The sequence below is a fragment of the Paroedura picta genome, chromosome 3 (assembly GCF_049243985.1).
Source record: "Paroedura picta isolate Pp20150507F chromosome 3, Ppicta_v3.0, whole genome shotgun sequence".
NCBI lineage: Eukaryota > Metazoa > Chordata > Lepidosauria > Squamata > Gekkonidae > Paroedura > Paroedura picta.
In genome coordinates, this window is record NC_135371.1 from 28155260 (window position 1) to 28176324 (window position 21065).

The 21065-nt window shown below is 42.8% G+C and overlaps 1 long non-coding RNA gene across 3 annotated transcripts in view; it reads left to right on the forward strand.

Annotated features, from left to right (window-relative positions):
• LOC143834557 (uncharacterized) overlaps positions 1-21065 on the forward strand; it is a 63405-nt gene that overhangs the window by 12600 nt on the left and 29740 nt on the right. For all 3 annotated transcript variants that reach the window (XR_013229822.1, XR_013229824.1, XR_013229823.1), the window contains exon 2: positions 2070-2216. This is a non-coding gene — a long non-coding RNA (uncharacterized LOC143834557). The remainder of the gene's footprint in view (positions 1-2069; positions 2217-21065) is intronic.

The following is a 21065-nucleotide window of genomic DNA, read 5'->3' on the forward strand; positions in this document are numbered from 1 at the left end:
TGTTCTTCTCAACCTGGGTTTTTACTCTACAAAGCTCGTCCTGGAATTCCTAGTTTTGCTTACTGAGTTGCTGGATTTCTGGCTAAGAGTTTTGAGCTCATCTATTTCCTTCTGCCAATCCTTAGGGGATTCAGAAGAAATTTCTGTGGAGCTGGTTCTTGCATCCTTCTCTGGCTCAGATCTGAGCATTTCTCTGCTTTTCCTTTTCCTCATGGCGTTCACAAAGGTACACATGAGCACAGATGTGGGTTGGTTATCATACTGGGTCATGTCTGTCCCAGCATTTCTAAGTTCCCGCCACAGTAGAATCCGATCACTCATTTTATTCTGCTGTTGAGGGACAGACTGTCTATTCGATTTAGGATTGTTCTGGGGGAAGTTATTGGGGAAAAAACCACTCTGTGGCTTATCCCTGATTTGGGTGGGGGAAGGTGGCTGTGGGAACTCTGCCTGGTTGACGGAGAGTCTCCCATATGCTGAGGCCAACTTGTCGAACTGGGCCATATCCAGTCTGGCTTCCTTGGGCCTGGCCCACAAGTACTTCCAAAGTGAAGTTTCTGGGGGCTGAGACTGATTCTGGGCAGAGGGAACTGCCTGCTGAGGGTTCCCATGAGGGGTTGGGGGAGCAGCAGCCTGGATTCCAAGGGAAGACTCTGCATTTTGGCCGGAGGGGTTCTTCCTGGCTCTAAAGCCACAGCTTCTGTTCTAGGTTTTGAATGGGGACCATTGTTGGCATAAATGACGGCCTGAACAGGCTCCTGTGCTTCCTGTTTCCTCTTCCCTGCTGTGGGGAGCAGGGGAGCCAGTTCTCCTGAGAACATTACAGACTTGTCCAATATTGCTGGCAAGGACGTCCCAATTCAGGTCAGCCAGTTCAGTGGGGCCTAACATGATTTGGGACGGGGCATTGAGTCCTTTTAGGACGTTTTCTTTGAACTCAGGGCTGTTATACTGAGGGACACGATTCTGGTCTGCCCTCCCACACTTCGAAAGCAGCCCTAAGAACTGCTTCCTGCAGATGTAAACCTCCGCACTTTCGTTTGCTGCCTGCTTGCTCAAATAGAACAAGCCAGTGAGAAACTGAGCTGGCCAAAGCATTCTAGCGATCTCTCAGACCCACTCTAGTTATACAAGTGTGTTCAGCCCTCTAGTTGTCTGAGTTCAAGACAGCTAGGTCAGACCCTGACAAGCAAAGTCACGCTAGCTGGCACAAGTCCTCCGCAGTGGCGTTAGTGTGCTGTTAATAGACCACCAAGAGCCACTGTACTCCGGTGTCCTTGTTCAGAGGCCCAAGCCAGTCTGCTACTACTTTAACATCATGAGGTTTCCAAGTTAGGGTCTTCCTGATCTCTTGTCACTCCATACGGTCACACTGGGTGGTCCGCTGAACTAACTCAGTTTGGACTGGGTTTACAGGGGTCAGATTCACTGGGGGACTGCTAATAGCCTTCTCTGGCAAGGGTTCAGATGGAACCAAACATGGCAGACTGGGGAGACCCCAAGCGGCATAAGGGTCCTTGCTCACACTTCCTAACTTCCTGGTCTTACACCAGTCCTCAGTGGGTCTATCTGTACGGTTTGGGGAAGAGATTTCCCCCGGCAGAAGGGTCAAGAATGAGTGATGTGCAAAGACAAAGAAATTGGCCAAGAGCCCCTGGCCAAACCAGTTCTGGCCAGACCACCCTACCAGCAAAACGGCGGGGGGGGGGGCGTAATTAGAGTCCAGAGGCACCTGAAATTCCAACCTGTAGTAAAGGGCAAGCCGAGGCATGTCCTGGTTTCCAAGATGGATTCTGTCCTAGCAGTGTGTCTGGTCAGGGTGTTTCAGTGTGCTTCTGTGTCTGGCTTCCTCCCAAACCTAGACAGTTGCGGTGTACTACAGATTATGGAGAACAGCGTGCCAGCATGTGAGGCAGGGGTGCCGCCACACTACCCTGATGAAGTAACTGCCACATTGCAATGGCCTGTGGCTTGTTCAAACTAATCTTCTTCCATACCACCCCTAGTTTCTAAGAACCAGCTTTGGAGATTTCAGGACTGTTTTATCTGTATTTCTGTCTTTTCTTCAGGGCTGTCATTTCTGAGGCCCCAGCAAAAGTTGGCTCACAGCCTACAGAGTGGGAAACCAACAGGCAAGAATTTCTCGGATTAGGCCGGCAGCTCAACCCTCTCCTTTCTAAGATTCCTGTGGTAGTGTAGCAGATGTCTTCTGCTTGGTAAGACTCACAAATTCAGTTTTGTTGGAAAAAAACAGCTGTACCCTTCAGCCTGTCATCCCACAGCTGAAAAACAGAGCTACATCATGCTTCATCTTCACTGGAATACATAGGAATATTCACTTTAGGAATATCCTCCTCCTCCTCCTTTTCCTCTTCCTCCTCGCTTGCTTCTTCCTCTTAGGAATACTCACCTTAGGAATACCCTCCTCCTCCAGCTCCTCTTCCTTCTCCTCTTCTTCTTCTTTGACTTCTGCTACTTGCTTTATTCCTCCTCTTCCTCTTCGCTTGCTTCTGTTTCTTAGGAATATTCACCTTAGGAATACCCTCCTCCTCCTCCCTTGTTTTTTCCCCCCTTAGGAATACTCAATTTAGGAAGACTCACTTCCTCCTCTTCCTCCTCCTCCTCCTCCAACCTCCTGTCCCTCTTTTTCTTCTTCTTGTGCATGTGCTTGTGCCACTACCTGTCTTCCTAGTCTTGCTCTTTCCTTGCTTCTACTTCTTAAGAATACTCACCTTAGGAAAACCCTCCTCCTCCTCCTCCTTTTTCTCTTCTGCTTCTGTTAATTCCACTTCTTCTCTTCCTCCTCTTGCTCTTCCCTTCTTCTTCTTAGGAACACTCACTTTAGGAATACCCTCCTCCTCCACCTCTTCTTCCTCCTCCTCCTCCTCTTCTTCTTTTACTTCTGCTACTTGCTTTCTTACTCCTTTTCCTCTTCCTTTTCTTCTTCATTTTACGAATACTCACCTTAGGAATACCCTCCTTTTCCTCCCTTGTTTCTTCTTCTTAGGAATACTCACCTTAAGTATCTCCTCTTCCTCCTCCTCTTCTGCTTGTGCTTCTTCCTTTCTTCCTCCTCTTCCTCATCCCTTTCTCCTTTTTCTTAGGAATACTATCCTTAGGATTACCTTCCTCCTGATCCTCCTCCTCCTCTTCATCTTCCCTTGCATCTTGTTCTTAGGAATACTCACCTTTGAAATACCCTCCTCCTCCTCTTCTACTTCTGCTATTTCCTTCCATCGTCCTCTTCCACTTTCTTTGCTTCTTATTCTTTGGAATACTCACCTTAGTGATACCTTCCTCCTTCCCCTCTTCTTCCTCATCTTCTTCGCTTGCTTCTTCCTCTTAGGAATACACACCTTAGGAATACCCTCCTCCTCCTCCTCTTCTGCTTCTGCTTCTGCTTCTACTTCTGCTAATTCAGCTTCCTTTCTGCCTCCTCTTCCTCTTTGCTTGCTTCTGCCTCTTAGGAATATTCACCTTGGGAATACCCTCTTCCTCCTCCCTTGTTCTCCCCCCCTTAGGAATACTCAGTTTAGGAAGACTCTTCTCCTCCTCCTGTCCCTCTTCTTCTTCTTCTACTTCTGCTTGTGCTTGTGCCACTATCTGTCTTCCTAGTCATGCCACATTTTCCTCCATTGTTTTTTCTTCTTTGGAATACTCACCTGAGGAATCTCCTCTTTACTCACTTTAGGAATACCCTCCTCTTCCTCCTATTTCTCCTCCTCTTCTTATTCTTCTGCTTGTGCTCCTTCCTTTCTTCGTCCTCTTCCTCTTTTCTTTCTTTTTCCTTTTAGTATTACTCACCTTAGGAATACACTCCTTTTACTCTATTGTTTCCTCTTCCTTGGAATACCGTAGGAATCTGCTCTTCCTCAACCGCTACTGCTTGAACTACTTCCTTTCTTCGTCCTCTTTTTCTTCCCTCACATCTTCTTCTTAGGAATACTCATCTTAGGAATACCTTTGTCCTTTTCCTCCTCCTCCTCCTCTTACCTTGAATCTTATTCTTAGGAATACTCACCTTTGAAAAACCCTCCTCTTCCTCTTCTGTTTCTGCTTCTTCTATTTCCTTTCTTCCTCCTCTACCTGTTCCCTTGCTTCTTCTTCTTAGGAATACTCACCTGAGGAACACACTCCGCCTCCTCTTCTGCTACTACTGATTCCACTTGCTTTCTTCCTCCTCTTCCTCTTCTCTTTCTTCTTCCTTTTAGGAATACTCCTTTTAGGAATATCCTCGTTTTCCTCCATTGCATCTTCTTCTTTGGAATACTCACCTTAGAAATCTCCTTTTCCTCCTCCTCCTCCTCTTCTGCTTCTACTTCTGCTTCTGCTACGTCCTTTCTTCCTCCTCTTCCTCTTCCGTCACTTCTTCTTCGTAGGTATTTTAACCTTATGGATATCCTCCTCCTCCTTTCTTTCTTCTTCTTAGGAATACTCACCTTAGGAATACCCTCCTCCTGCCTTGTTTCTTCTTATAAGGAATACTTACCTTAAGAATACCATCCTTCTCCTCCTCATCTTCCACCTCCTCTTCTTCTTCTATAACTCCCGCTATTTGATTTCTTCCACCTCTTCCTTTCCCCTTGATTCTTCTTCTTTGGAGTACTCACCTTAAGAATACTCACCTCCGACTCTTCTTCCTCCTCCTCCTGCTCCTCTGACTCCTCCTCCTGTTTTTCTTGTTTGTGCAAGTACATAGCTTCCTACTCTTCCCCTTTCTTTGCTTCTTCTTCTTAGGAATACTCACCTGAGGAACACCCTCTACCTCCTCTTCTGCTACTGCTAATTCCACTTGCTTTCTTCCTCTTCTTCCTCTTCCCTTTCTTCTTCCTTTTAGGAATACTCCTTTTAGGAATATCCTCGTTTTCCTCCATAGTACCTTCTTCTTTGGAATACTCACCCCCTCTTCCTTTCCCCTTGATTCTTCTTCTTTGGAGTACTCACCTTAAGAATACTCACCTCCTCTTCCTCCTCCTCCTCCTCTGACTCCTACTCCTGTTTCTCTATTTCTTCTTCTTCTGTTTGAACTTGTGCTCGTGCTTGTGCAACCACTTATCTTACTCTTCTTCCTCATTCCTTGCTTCTACTAGGAATACTCATAATAGGAATACCCTCGTCGTTGTCGTCTACTTCCACTGTCTCTTCTTCTTCTTTTTCTTCCGCTACGTGCTTTCTTCCTCCTCTTCCTTTCCCCTTGATTCTTCTTCTTTGGAATACTCACCTTAAAAATACTCACCTCCTCCTCATTCTCCTCCAACTCCTGTTTCCCTTCTTCTTCTTCTGCTGGTGTTTTTGCTTTTGCTTGTGCAACTACCTATCTTACTCTTCTTCCTCTTCCCTTGCTTCTACTTCTTAGGAATACTCACTTCAGGAATAACCTGCTTTTCCTCTTCAAATTTGCTTGCTTCTTTATCTTAGAAATACTCACCTTAGGAATACCTTCCTTCTCATCTTCCTCTCCTATTGCTTCTTCCTCTTAGGAATATTCAACTTAAGAATACCCTCCTCTTCCTCTTTGTTTCTTCTTCTTAGGAATACTCACCTTAAGAATACTCACCCCCGACTCCTCTTCCTCCTCCTCCTCCTCCTCCAGTTTCTCTTCTTCTGCTTGTGCTTTTACTTTTGCTTGTGCAACTACCTATCTTACTCTTCTTCCTCTTTCCTTGTTTCTACTTCTTAGGATTACTCGCCTTAGGAATAACCTGCTTTTCCTCTTCAAATTTGCTTACTTCTTTATCTTAGAAATACTCACCTTAGGAATACCTTCCTTCTCATCTTCTTCTCCTATTGCTTCTTCCTCTTAGGAATATTCACCTTAAGAATACCCTCCTCTTCCTCTTTGTTTCTTCTTCTTAGGAATACTCACCTTAAGAATACTCACCCCGACTCCTCTTCCTCCTCCTCCTCCTCCTGTTTCTCTTCTGCTTGTGCTTTTACTTTTGCTTGTGCAACTACCTATCTTACTCTTCTTCCTCCTTCCTTGTTTCTACTTCTTAGGATTACTCGCTTTAGGAATATCCTGCTTTTCCTCTTCAAATTTGCTTGCTTCTTTATCTTAGAAATACTCACCTTAGGAATACACTCCTTCTCATCTTCCTCTTCGATTGCTTCTTCCTCTTAGGAATATTCACCTTAGGAATACCCTCCTCTTCCTCTTTGTTTCTTCTTCTTAGTAATACTCAACTTAGGAATACCCTCCTCCTCCTCCTCCTCCTCTTCTTCTTTTACTTACGCTACTTGCTTTCATCCTCCGCTTCCTTTCCCCTTGGTTTTTCTTCTTTGGAATAATCACCTTAAGAATACTCACCTCATATTCCTCTTCATCCTCCTCCTCCTCCTCTTCCTCCTGTTTCTCTTCTTCTTCTTCTACTTGTGCTTTTGCTTCTGCTTGTGCAACTACCTGCCTTACTCTTCTTCCTCTTTCCTTGCTTCTACTTCTTAAAAATACTCACCTTAGCAATCTCTTCCTCCTCCTCCTCTTCTTCCTGTTCTTCTGCTTGTGCCTGTGTTTGTGCCCCTACCTCTTCCTCTTTGTTTGCTTCTTCCTCTTAGGAATACTCACCTTAGGAATACATTCCTCCTCCTCTTCTTTTGTTTCTTCTTCTTAGGAATAATCACCTTCCTCCTATTTCTCCTCCTTTTCTTATTCTTATGCTTGTGTTAGTCCTCTTCCTTTTTCTTTCTTCTTCCTTTTAGGATTACTCACCTTAGGAATACACCCCTTTTACTGTATTGTTTCTTCTTCTTTTGAATACTCACAGTAAGAACCTGATCTTTCTCTGCCGCTTCTGCTTGTACTACTTCCTTTCTTCGTCCTCTTCTTCTTCCCTCACATCTTCTTCTTAGGAATACTCATCTTAGGAATACCTTTGTCCTTTTCCTCCTCCTCCTCCTCTTACCTTGAATCTTATTCTTAGGAATACTCACCTTTGAAAAACCCTCCTCTTCCTCTTCTGTTTCTGCTTCTTCTATTTCCTTTCTTCCTCCTCTACCTGTTTCCTTGCTTCTTCTTCTTAGGAATACTCACCTGAGGAACACCCTCCACCTCCTCTTCTGCTACTGCTAATTCCACTTGCTTTCTTCCTCTTCCCTTTCTTCTTCCTTTTAGGAATACTCCTTTTAGGAATATCCTCGTTTTCCTCCATAGTGCCTTCTTCTTTGGAATACTCACCCCCTCTTCCTTTCCCCTTGATTCTTCTTCTTTGGAGTACTCACCTTAAGAATACTCACCTCCTCTTCCTCCTCTTCCTCCTCTGACTCCTACTCCTGTTTCTCTATTTCTTCTTCTTCTGTTTGTGCTTGTGCTTGTGCTTGTGCAACCACTTATCTTACTCTTCTTCCTCATTCCTTGCTTCTACTAGGAATATTCATCATAGGAATACACTCGTCGTTGTCGTCTACTTCCACTGTCTCTTCTACTTTTTCTTCCGCTACTTGCTTTTTTATTCCTCTTCCTTTCCCCTTGATTCTTCTTCTTTGGAGTACTCACCATAAGAATACTCAGCTCCTCATTCTCCTCCACCACCTGTTTCTCTTCTTCTGCTGCTGGTGTTTTTGCTTTTGCTTGTGCAACTACCTATCTTACTCTTCTTCCACTTCCCTTGCTTCTACTTCTTAGGAATACTCACTTTAGGAATAACCTGCTTTTCCTCTTCAAATCTGCTTGCTTCTTTATCTTAGAAATACTCACCTTAGGAATACACTCCTTCTCATCTTCCTCTTCTATTGCTTCTTCCTCTTAGGAATATTCACCTTAGGAATACCCTCCTCTTCCTCTTTGTTTCCTCTTCTTATGAATACTCACCTTAAGAATACTCACCTCTGACTCCTCTTCCTCCTCCTCCTCCTCCTGTTTCTCTTCTTCTGCTTGTGCTTTTACTTTTGCTTGTGCAACTACCTATCTTACTCTTCTTCCACTTCCCTTGCTTCTACTTCTTAGGATTACTCGCCTTAGGAATAACCTGCTTTTCCTCTTCAAATTTGCTTGCTTCTTTATCTTAGAAATACTCAACTTAGGAATACACTCCTTCTCATCTTCCTCTTCGATTGCTTCTTCCTCTTAGGAATATTCACCTTAGGAATACCCTCCTCTTCCTCTTTGTTTCTTCTTCTTAGTAATACTCAACTTAGGAATACCCTCCTCCTCCTCCTCCTCCTCTTCTTTTACTTACGCTACTTGCTTTCATCCTCCGCTTCCTTTCCCCTTGGTTTTTCTTCTTTGGAATAATCACCTTAAGAATACTCACCTCATATTCCTCTTCATCCTCCTCCTCTTCCTCCTGTTTCTCTTCTTCTTCTTCTACTTGTGCTTTTGCTTCTGCTTGTGCAACTACCTGCCTTACTCTTCTTCCTCTTTCCTTGCTTCTACTTCTTAAAAATACTCACCTTAGCAATCTCTTCCTCCTCCTCCTCTTCTTCCTGTTCTTCTGCTTGTGCCTGTGTTTGTGCCCCTACCTCTTCCTCTTTGTTTGCTTCTTCCTCTTAGGAATACTCACCTTAGGAATACATTCCTCCTCCTCTTCTTTTGTTTCTTCTTCTTAGGAATAATCACCTTCCTCCTATTTCTCCTCCTTTTCTTATTCTTATGCTTGTGTTAGTCCTCTTCCTTTTTCTTTCTTCTTCCTTTTAGGATTACTCACCTTAGGAATACACCCCTTTTACTGTATTGTTTCTTCTTCTTTTGAATACTCACAGTAAGAACCTGATCTTTCTCTGCCGCTTCTGCTTGTACTACTTCCTTTCTTCGTCCTCTTCTTCTTCCCTCACATCTTCTTCTTAGGAATACTCATCTTAGGAATACCTTTGTCCTTTTCCTCCTCCTCCTCCTCTTACCTTGAATCTTATTCTTAGGAATACTCACCTTTGAAAAACCCTCCTCTTCCTCTTCTGTTTCTGCTTCTTCTATTTCCTTTCTTCCTCCTCTACCTGTTTCCTTGCTTCTTCTTCTTAGGAATACTCACCTGAGGAACACCCTCCACCTCCTCTTCTGCTACTGCTAATTCCACTTGCTTTCTTCCTCTTCCCTTTCTTCTTCCTTTTAGGAATACTCCTTTTAGGAATATCCTCGTTTTCCTCCATAGTGCCTTCTTCTTTGGAATACTCACCCCCTCTTCCTTTCCCCTTGATTCTTCTTCTTTGGAGTACTCACCTTAAGAATACTCACCTCCTCTTCCTCCTCTTCCTCCTCTGACTCCTACTCCTGTTTCTCTATTTCTTCTTCTTCTGTTTGTGCTTGTGCTTGTGCAACCACTTATCTTACTCTTCTTCCTCATTCCTTGCTTCTACTAGGAATATTCATCATAGGAATACACTCGTCGTTGTCATCTACTTCCACTGTCTCTTCTACTTTTTCTTCCGCTACTTGCTTTTTTATTCCTCTTCCTTTCCCCTTGATTCTTCTTCTTTGGAGTACTCACCATAAGAATACTCAGCTCCTCATTCTCCTCCACCACCTGTTTCTCTTCTTCTGCTGCTGGTGTTTTTGCTTTTGCTTGTGCAACTACCTATCTTACTCTTCTTCCACTTCCCTTGCTTCTACTTCTTAGGAATACTCACTTTAGGAATAACCTGCTTTTCCTCTTCAAATCTGCTTGCTTCTTTATCTTAGAAATACTCACCTTAGGAATACACTCCTTCTCATCTTCCTCTTCTATTGCTTCTTCCTCTTAGGAATATTCACCTTAGGAATACCCTCCTCTTCCTCTTTGTTTCCTCTTCTTATGAATACTCACCTTAAGAATACTCACCTCTGACTCCTCTTCCTCCTCCTCCTCCTCCTGTTTCTCTTCTTCTGCTTGTGCTTTTACTTTTGCTTGTGCAACTACCTATCTTACTCTTCTTCCACTTCCCTTGCTTCTACTTCTTAGGATTACTCGCCTTAGGAATAACCTGCTTTTCCTCTTCAAATTTGCTTGCTTCTTTATCTTAGAAATACTCAACTTAGGAATACACTCCTTCTCATCTTCCTCTTCGATTGCTTCTTCCTCTTAGGAATATTCACCTTAGGAATACCCTCCTCTTCCTCTTTGTTTCTTCTTCTTAGTAATACTCAACTTAGGAATACCCTCCTCCTCCTCCTCCTCCTCTTCTTTTACTTACGCTACTTGCTTTCATCCTCCGCTTCCTTTCCCCTTGGTTTTTCTTCTTTGGAATAATCACCTTAAGAATACTCACCTCATATTCCTCTTCATCCTCCTCCTCTTCCTCCTGTTTCTCTTCTTCTTCTTCTACTTGTGCTTTTGCTTCTGCTTGTGCAACTACCTGCCTTACTCTTCTTCCTCTTTCCTTGCTTCTACTTCTTAAAAATACTCACCTTAGCAATCTCTTCCTCCTCCTCCTCTTCTTCCTGTTCTTCTGCTTGTGCCTGTGTTTGTGCCCCTACCTCTTCCTCTTTGTTTGCTTCTTCCTCTTAGGAATACTCACCTTAGGAATACATTCCTCCTCCTCTTCTTTTGTTTCTTCTTCTTAGGAATAATCACCTTCCTCCTATTTCTCCTCCTTTTCTTATTCTTATGCTTGTGTTAGTCCTCTTCCTTTTTCTTTCTTCTTCCTTTTAGGATTACTCACCTTAGGAATACACCCCTTTTACTGTATTGTTTCTTCTTCTTTTGAATACTCACAGTAAGAACCTGATCTTTCTCTGCCGCTTCTGCTTGTACTACTTCCTTTCTTCGTCCTCTTCTTCTTCCCTCACATCTTCTTCTTAGGAATACTCATCTTAGGAATACCTTTGTCCTTTTCCTCCTCCTCCTCCTCTTACCTTGAATCTTATTCTTAGGAATACTCACCTTTGAAAAACCCTCCTCTTCCTCTTCTGTTTCTGCTTCTTCTATTTCCTTTCTTCCTCCTCTACCTGTTTCCTTGCTTCTTCTTCTTAGGAATACTCACCTGAGGAACACCCTCCACCTCCTCTTCTGCTACTGCTAATTCCACTTGCTTTCTTCCTCTTCCCTTTCTTCTTCCTTTTAGGAATACTCCTTTTAGGAATATCCTCGTTTTCCTCCATAGTGCCTTCTTCTTTGGAATACTCACCCCCTCTTCCTTTCCCCTTGATTCTTCTTCTTTGGAGTACTCACCTTAAGAATACTCACCTCCTCTTCCTCCTCTTCCTCCTCTGACTCCTACTCCTGTTTCTCTATTTCTTCTTCTTCTGTTTGTGCTTGTGCTTGTGCTTGTGCAACCACTTATCTTACTCTTCTTCCTCATTCCTTGCTTCTACTAGGAATATTCATCATAGGAATACACTCGTCGTTGTCGTCTACTTCCACTGTCTCTTCTACTTTTTCTTCCGCTACTTGCTTTTTTATTCCTCTTCCTTTCCCCTTGATTCTTCTTCTTTGGAGTACTCACCATAAGAATACTCAGCTCCTCATTCTCCTCCACCACCTGTTTCTCTTCTTCTGCTGCTGGTGTTTTTGCTTTTGCTTGTGCAACTACCTATCTTACTCTTCTTCCACTTCCCTTGCTTCTACTTCTTAGGAATACTCACTTTAGGAATAACCTGCTTTTCCTCTTCAAATCTGCTTGCTTCTTTATCTTAGAAATACTCACCTTAGGAATACACTCCTTCTCATCTTCCTCTTCTATTGCTTCTTCCTCTTAGAAATATTCACCTTAGGAATACCCTCCTCTTCCTCTTTGTTTCCTCTTCTTATGAATACTCACCTTAAGAATACTCACCTCTGACTCCTCTTCCTCCTCCTCCTCCTCCTGTTTCTCTTCTTCTGCTTGTGCTTTTACTTTTGCTTGTGCAACTACCTATCTTACTCTTCTTCCACTTCCCTTGCTTCTACTTCTTAGGATTACTCGCCTTAGGAATAACCTGCTTTTCCTCTTCAAATTTGCTTGCTTCTTTATCTTAGAAATACTCAACTTAGGAATACACTCCGTCTCATCTTCCTCTTCGATTGCTTCTTCCTCTTACGAATAGTCACCCTAAGAATACCCTCCTCTTCCTCTTTGTTTCTTCTTCTTAGGAATACTCACCTTAAGAATACTCACCTCCTTCTCGTCCTCTTCCACCTCCTCTTCTTCTTCTTTTACTTCTGCTACTTGCTTTTTTCCTCCTCTTCCTTTCCGCTTGATTCTTCTTCTTTGGAGTACTCACCTTAAGAATACTCACCTCCTCATTCTCCTCCACCTCCTGTTTCTCTTCGTCTTCTGCTTGTGTTTTTGCTTTTGTTGGTGCAACTACCTATCTTACTCTTCTTCCTATTTCCTTGCTTCTACTTCTTAGGAATACTCACTTTAGGAATAACCTGCTTTACTTCTTCAAATTCGCTTGCTATACCTCCCTTCTCATCTTCCTCTCCGAGTGCTTCTTCCTCATGGGAATATTCACCTTAAGAATACCCTCCTCTTCCTCTTTGTTTCTTCTTCTTAGGAATACTCACCTTAAGAATACTCATCTCCGACTCCTCTTCCTCCTCCTCCTTTTTCTCTTCTTCTACTTGTGCTTTTACTTTTGCTTGTGCAACTACCTATCTTACTCTTTTATTCTTTCCTTGTTTCTACTTCTTAGGATAACTCACTTTAGGAATAGACTCCTTTTCCTCCATTATTTCTTCTTTGGTATACTCACCTTAGGAATCTCCTCTTCCTCCTCCACTGCTTCTTGTGCAACTTCCTTTTTTCCTCCTCTTCCTCTTCCTTCACTACTTCTTCTTAGGAATACTTACCATAGGAATACCCCCCTCCTTCTCGTCCTCTTCCACCTCCTCTTCTTCTTCTTTTATTCCCACTACTTGCTTTTTTCCTCCTCTTCCTTTCCCCTTGATTCTTCTTCTTTGGAGTACTCACCTTAAGAATACTCACCTCCTCCTCATTCTCCTCCACCACCTGTTTCTCTTCTTCTTCTGCTGGTGTTTTTGCTTTTGTTTGTGCAACTACCTATCTTACTCTTCTTCCTCATTCCTTGCTTTTACTTCTTAGGAATACTCACCATAGGAAAAACCTGCTTTTCCCCTTCAAATTCACTTGCTTCTTTATCTCAGAAATACTCACCTTAGGAATGCACTCCTTCTCATCTTCCACTTCGATTGCTTCTTCCTCTTAGGAATATTCACCTTAGGAATACTTTCCTCTTCCTTTTTGTTTCTTCTTCTTAGGAATACTCACCTTAAGAATACTCACCTCCTCCTCCTCCTCCTCCTGTTTCTATTCTTCTTCTGCTTGTGCCTGTGCAACTACCTGTCTTACTCTTCTTCCTCTTTCCTTGTTTCTACTTCTTAAAAATTTTCACCTTAGAAATCTCTTCCTCTTCCTCCTCTTTTTCCTGTTCTTCTGCTTGTGCCTGTGCCCCTACCTCTCTTCCTCCTCTTCCTCTTTGATTACTTCTTTCTCTTAGGAATACTCACCTTAGGAATACCTTCTTCCTCCTCCTCTTTTGTTTCTTCTTAGGAATACTCACCTTAGTAATACCCTCCTCTTCCTCCTATTTCTCCTCCTCTTCTTATTCTTCTGCTTGTGCTACTTACTTTCTTCGTCCTCTTCCTCTTTTCTTTCTTCTTCCTTTTAGGATTACTCACCTTAGGAATACACTCCTTTTACTCTATTGTTTCCTCTTCGTTGGAATACTCACTGTAGGAATCTGCTCTTCCTCCACCGCTTCCGCTTGTACTATTTCCTTTCTCCGTCTTCTTCTTCTATTTCTACTTCTTCTATTTCCTTTCTTCCTCCTCTACCTGTTCCCTTGCTTCTTCTTCTTAGGAATACTCACCTGAGGAACACGCTCCGCCTCCTCTTCTGCTACTGTTAATTCCACTTGCTTTCTTCCTCCTCTTCCCCTTCCCTTTCCCTTTCTTCTTACTTTTAGGAATACTCCTTTTAGGAATATCCTCGTTTTCCTCCATTGCATCTTCTTCTTTGGAATACTCACCTTAGAAATCTCCTTTTCCTCCACCTCCTCCTCTTCTGCTTCTACTTCTGCTTCTGCTACGTCCTTTCTTCCTCCTCTTCCTTTTCCGTCACTTCTTCTTCGTAGGTATTTTAACCTTATGGATATCCTCCTCCTCCCTTCTTTCTTCTTCTTAGGAATACTCACCTTAGGAATACCCTCCTCCTGCCTTGTTTCTTCTTATAAGGAATACTTACCTTAAGAATACCATCCTTCTCCTCCTCATCTTCCACCTCCTCTTCTTCTTCTATAACTCCCGCTATTTGATTTCTTCCACCTCTTCCTTTCCCCTTGATTCTTCTTCTTTGGAGTACTCACCTTAAGAATACTCACCTCCGACTCTTCTTCCTCCTCCTCCTGCTCCTCTGACTCCTCCTCCTGTTTTTCTTGTTTGTGCAAGTACATAGCTTCCTACTCTTCCCCTTTCCTTGTTTCTTCTTCTTAGAAATACTCACTAATCCCTTCCTCCTCCTGCTCCTGCTCCTCCTACTACTCTTCCTCTTCGCTGGCTCCTGCCTTTTGGGAATACTCAGTTTAGCGATACCCTCCTCTTCCATTTTTTCTTCATTTTAGTTATACTCGCCTTAGGAATACCCTCCTCCTCCTCTTCTTTTTCTTCTGCTACTTCCTTTTTTCATCCGCTTCCTCTTCCCTTTCTTCATCTTAGCACTTCTCAAATTAGGAATATCCTCCTACTCTTCCCTTGCTTCTTCTTCTTAGGAATACTTACCTTAGGAATACCCACCTCCGCCTCCACATGCACCTCCTCTTCTTCTTTGGTTGCTTCTTCCTCTTACGAATACTCACCTTAGGAATACCCACCACCTCCTCTTCCTCTTCCCTTGATTCTTCTTCTTAGGAATACTCATCTTAGGCATCCCCTCCTCCTCCTCCTCTTCTTCTCTTGCTTCTTGTTTTTAGTAATACTCACCTTAGGAATACCGTCCTCCTCCTCTTCCTCCTCTTCCTCTTCACTTGCTTCAACATCTTTGGAATACTCACCCTAGGAATATCCTCCTCCTCTTCCCTTGCTTCTTCTTCTTAGGTATACTTACCTTAGGAATACCCACCTCCACCTCCACATGCACCTCCTCTTCTACTTTGGTTGCTTCTTCCTCTTAGGAATACTCACCTTAGGAATACCCACTTACATGTCTTCCTCTTCCCTTGATTCCTCTTAGGAATTCTCACCTTAGGAATAGCCTCCTTCTCTTCCTCTGCCCCTGGTACTTCCTTTCTTCTTCCTATTCCTCTTCCCTTGATTCTTCTTCTTAGGAATACTCAACTTAGCAATACCCTTCTGCTAAATTGCTTATACTTCTTATGAATACTTACTCAGGAATACCCACCTCCTTATGGAGGAATGGGAAGGCGACTGTAAGCCTCTTTGAGCCTCCTTCGGGTAGGAAAAAGCGGCATATAAGAACCAACTCTTCTTCTTCTTCTTCTTCTTATCATCCACCTCCTCTTCTTCCTCTTTTTCTTCAGTTTCTTCTTCCTCTTACTTTAGGAATCCCCTCATTCTCCTCCTCCTCCTCCTCTTCTTTTTCTTCTGCTACTTCCTTTTTTCCTCCTCTTCCTCTTCCCTTTCTTCTTCTTAGCACTACTCACCTTAGGAATACCCTTCTTCTCCTCTTCCTCCTCTTCCTCTTCGCTTGCTTCTCCCTCTTTGGAATACTCAGCTTAGGAATACCCTCTTCCTCCTCTTCCTCTTCACTTGCTTCTACCTCTTTGGAATACTCACCCTAGGAATATCCTCCTCCTCTTCCCTTGCTTCTTCTTCTTAGGTATACTTACCTTAGGAATAGCCACCTCCGCCTCCATATGCACCTCCTCTTCTTCTTTGGTTGCTTCTTCCTCTTAGGAATACTCACCTTAGGAATACCCACTTCCTCCTCTTCCTCTTCCCTTGATTCTTCTTCTTAGGAATACTCACCTTAGGAATCCTCTCCTCTTCATCCTCTTCCTCCTCCTCTTTTTCTTCTGTTCTTCTACTTCCTCTTCCAGTATTCCTCCTCTTCCACTTCCCTTTCTTCCTCTTCTTTGGAATACTCACCTTAGGCATCCCCTCCTCCTCCTTCACCCTCCTCCTCCTCTTCCCTTGCTTCTTGTTTTTAGGAATACTCACCTTAGGAATACCCACTTCCTCCTCTTCCTCTTCCCTTGATTCTTCTTCTTAGGAATACTCACATTAGGAATACCCTCCTTCTTCTCTTCCTCCTCCCCCTCTTCTTCTGCTTTTGGTACTTCCTTTCTTCCTATTCTTCCTCTACCCTTGATTCTTCTTCTTAGGAATACTCACCTGAGGAACACCCTTTACCTCCTCTTCTGCTACTGTTAATTCCACTTGCTTTCTTTCTCTTCTACCTCTTCCCTTTCTTCTACCGTTTAGGAATACTCCTTTTAGGAATATCCTCTTTTTCCTCCATAGTACCTTCTTCTTTGGAATACTCACCCCCTTTCCCTTTCCCCTTGATTCTTCTTCTTTGGAGTACTCACCTTAAGAATACTCACCTCCTCCTCCTCTTCCTCCTCCTCTGACTCCTACTCCTATTTCTCTTCTTCTTCTGCTTGTGCTTGTGCTTGTGCTTGTGCAACCACCTATCGTACTCTTTTTCCTCATTCCTTGCTTCTACTAGGAATACTCACCATAGGAATACACAAGCTTAGGAATACACAAGCTTAGGAAAACTCACCTTAGGAATCTCCTTTTCCTCCTCCTCCTCTTCTTCTGCTTCTACTTCTGCTTCTGCTACGTCCTTTCTTCCTCCTCTTCCTCTTCCTTCATTCCTTCTTCGTAGGTATTCTAACCTTAGGGATACCCTCCTCCTCCCTTCTTTCTTCTTCTTAGGAGTACTCACCATAGGAATACCCTCCTCCTCCCTTCTTCTTATTAGGTATACTCACCATAGGAATACCCTCTTCCTTCTCGTCCTCTTCCACCTCCTCTTCTTCTTCTTTTACTTTCACTACTGGCTTTTTTCCTCCTCTTCCTTTCCCCTTGAATCTTCTTCTTTGGAGTACTCAGCTTAAGTATACTCACCTCCTCCTCATTCTCCTCCACCTCCTGTTTCTCTTCTTCTTCTTCTGCTTGTGCTTTTGCTTATGCTTGTGCAACTACCTATCTTACTCTTCTTCCTCATTCCTTGCTTCTACTTCTTAGGAATACTCACCATAGGAATAACTTGCTTTCCTCTTCAAATTCGCTTGCTTCTTTATCTTAGAAATACTCACCTTAGGAATACCTCCCTTCTCATCTTCCTCTCCTATTGCTTCTTCCTCTTAGGAATATTCACCTTAGGAATACCCTCCTCTTCCTCTTTGTTTCCTCTTCTTAGGAATACTCACCTTAAGAATACTCACCTCCTCCTCCTCTTCCTCCTCCTCCTGTTTCTCTTCTTCTGCTTCTGCTTTTACTTTTGCTTGTGCAACTACCTATCTTACTCTTCTTCCTCTTTCCTTGCTTCTACTACTTAGGAATACTCACTTTAGGAATAACCTGCTTTTCCTTTTCAAATTCGCTTGCTTCTTTATCTTCTTCTTAGGAATACTCACCTTAAGAATACTCACCTCTTCCTCCTCCTCCTCCTCCTCCTCCTGTTTCTCTTCTTCTGCTTGTGCTTTTACTTTTGCTTGTGCAAATACCTATCTTACTCTTCTTCCTCTTTCCTTGTTTCTACTTAGGATTACTCGCCTTAGGAATAACCTGCTTTTCCTCTTCAAATTTGCTTGCTTCTTTATCTTAGAAATACTCACCTTAGAAATACACTCTTTCTCATCTTTCTCTTAGATTGCTTCTTCCTCTTAGGAATATTCACCTTAGGAATACCCTCCTCTTCCTCTTTATTTCTTCTTCTTAGGAATACTCACCTTAAGAATACTCACCTCCTCCTCCTCTTCCTCCTCCTCCTGTTTCTCTTCTTCTGCTTGTGCTTTTACTTTTGCTTGTGCAACTACCTATCTTACTCTTCTTCCTCTTTCCTTGTTTCTATTTCTTAGGATTACTCACCTTAGGAATAGACTCATTTTCCTCCATTATTTCTTCTTTGGAATACTCAGCATAGGAATCTGCTCTTCATCCATCACTTCTGCTGGTGCAACTTCCTTTCTTCCTCCTGTTCCTCTTCCCTCACTTCTTTTTCTTAGGAATACTCACCATAGGAATACCCTCCTGCTTCTCGTCCTCTTCTCCCTCCTCTTCTTCTTTTACTTCTGCTACTTGCTTTTTTATTCCTCTTCCTTTCCCCTTGATTCTTCTCCTTTGGAGTACTCACCTTAAGAATACTCAGGTCCTCCTCATTCTCCTCCACCGCCTGTTTCCCTTCTTCTGCTGCTGGTGTTTTTGCTTTTGCTTGTGCAACTACCTATCTTACTCTTCTTCCTCTTTCCTTGCTTCTACTTCTTAGGAATACTCACTTTAGGAATAACCTGCTTTTCCTCTTCAAATTTGCTTGATTCTTTATCTTAGAAATACACTCCTTAGGAATACACTCCTTCTCACCTTCCTCTTCTATTGCTTCTTCCTCTTAGGAATATTCACCTTAGGAATACCCTCCTCTTCCTCTTTGTTTCCTCTTCTTATGAATACTCACCTTAAGAATACTCACCTCTGACTCCTCTTCCTCCTCCTCCTCCTCCTGTTTCTCTTCTTCTGCTTGTGCTTTTACTTTTGCTTGTGCAACTACCTATCTTACTCTTCTTCCTCTTTCCTTGTTTCTACTTCTTAGGATTACTCACCTTAGGAATAGACTCCTTTTCCTCCATTATTTCTTCTTTGGTATACTCACCTTAGGAATATCGTCTTCCTCCTCCGCTTCTGCTTCTACAACTTCCTTTTTTCCTCCTCTTCCTCTTCCCTCACTTCTTCTTCTTAGGAATATTCAGCATAGGAATACCCCCTCCTTATCGTCCTCTTCCACCTCCTCCTCCTCTTCTTCTTTTACTTCCTCTACTTGCTTTTTTCCCCTTCTTCCTTACCCCTTGAATCTTCTTCTTTGGAGTACTCACCTTAAGAATACTCACCTCCTCCTCAATCTCCTCCACCTCCTGTTTCTCTTCTTCTTCTGCTTGTGGTTTTGCTTTTGCTTGAGCAACTACCTATCTTACTCTTCTTCCTCATTCCTTGCTTCTACTTCTTAGGAATACTCACTTTAGGAATAACCTGCTTTTCCTCTTCAAATTTGGTTGCTTCTTTATCTTAGAAATACACCTTTGCAATACACTCCTTCTCATCTTCCTCTTCGATTGCTTTTTCCTCTTATGAATAGTCACCCTAGGAATACCCTCCTCTTCCTCTTTATTTCTTCTTCTTAGGAATATTCACCTTAAGAATACTCACCTCCGACTTCTCTTCCTCCTCCTCCTGTTTCTCTTCTTCTGCTTGTGCTTTTCCTTTTGCTTGTGAAACTACCTATCTTACTCTTCTTCCTCATTCCTTGCTTCTACTTCTTAGGAATACTAACCATAGGAATAACTTGCTTTTCCTCTTCAAATTCGCTTGCTTCTTTATCTTAGAAATACTCACCTTAGGAATACGTCCCTTCTCATCTTCCTCTTCTATTGCTTCTTCCTCTTAGGAATATTCACCTTAGGAATACCCTCCTCTTCCTCTTTGTTTCCTCTTCTTATGAATACTCACCTTAAGAATACTCACCTCTGACTCCTCTTCCTCCTCCTCCTCCTCCTGTTTCTCTTCTTCTGCTTGTGCTTTTACTTTTGCTTGTGCAACTACCTATCTTACTCTTCTTCTTCTTTCCTTGTTTCTACTTCTCAGGATTGCTCGCCTTAGGAATAACCTGCTTTTCCTATTCAAATTTGCTTGCTTCTTTATCTTAGAAATACTCACCTTAGGAATACACTTCTTCTCATCTTCCTCTTCGATTGCTTCTTCCTCTTAGGAATATTCACCCTAGGAATACCCTCCTCTTCCTCTTTGTTTCTTCTTCTTAGGAATACTCACCTTAAGAATACTCACCTCCTACTCCTCTTCCTCCTCCTCCTGTTTCTCTTCTTCTGCTTGTGCTTTTACTTTTGCTTGTGCAACTACCTATCTTACTCTTCTTCCTCTTTCCTTGTTTCTACTTCTTAGGATTACTCACCTTAGGAATAGACTCCTTTTCCTCCATTATTTCTTCTTCGGTATACTCACCTTAGGAATATCGTCTTCCTCCTCCGCTTCTGCTTCTACAACTTCCTTTTTTCCTCCTCTTCCGCTTCCCTCACTTCTTCTTCTTAGGAATATTCAGCATAGGAATACCCCCCTCCTTATCCTCTTCCACCTCCTCCTCCTCTTCTTCTTTTACTTCCTCTACTTGCTTTTTTCCTCTTCTTCCTTACCCCTTGAATCTTCTTCTTTGGAGTACTCACCTTAAGAATACTCACCTCCTCCTCAATCTCCTCCACCTCCTGTTTCTCTTCTTCTTCTTCTGCTTGTGGTTTTGCTTTTGCTTGAGCAACTACCTTTCTTACTCTTCTTCCTCATTCCTTGCTTCTACTTCTTAGGAATACTCACTTTAGGAATAACCTGCTTTTCCTTTTCAAATTTGGTTGCTTCTTTATCTTAGAAATACTCACCTTTGGAATACACTCCTTCTCATCTTCCTCTTCGATTGCTTCTTCCTCTTAGGAATATTCACCCTAGGAATACCCTCCTCTTCCTCTTTGTTTCTTCTTCTTAGGAATACTCACCTTAAGAATACTCACCTCCTCCTCCTCTTCCTCCTCCTCCTCTTTCTCTTCTTCTGCTTGTGTTTTTGCTTTTGCTTGTGAAACTACCTATCTTACTCTTCTTCCTCATTCCTTGCTTCTACTTCTTAGGAATACTAACCATAGGAATAACTTGCTTTTCCTCTTCAAATTCGCTTCCTTATTTATCTTAGAAATACTCACCTTAGGAATACCTCCCTTCTCATCTTCCTCTCCTATTGCTTCTTCCTCTTAGGAATATTCACCTTAGGAATACCCTCCTCTTCCTCTTTGTTTCTTCTTCTTAGGAATACTCACCTTAAGAATACTCACCTCCGACTCCTCTTCCTCCTCCTCCTGTTTCTCTTCTTCTGTTTGTGCTTTTACTTTTGCTTGTGCAACTACCTATCTTACTCTTCTTCCTCTTTCCTTGTTTCTACTTCTTAGGATTACTCACCTTAGGAATAGACTCATTTTCCTCCATTAT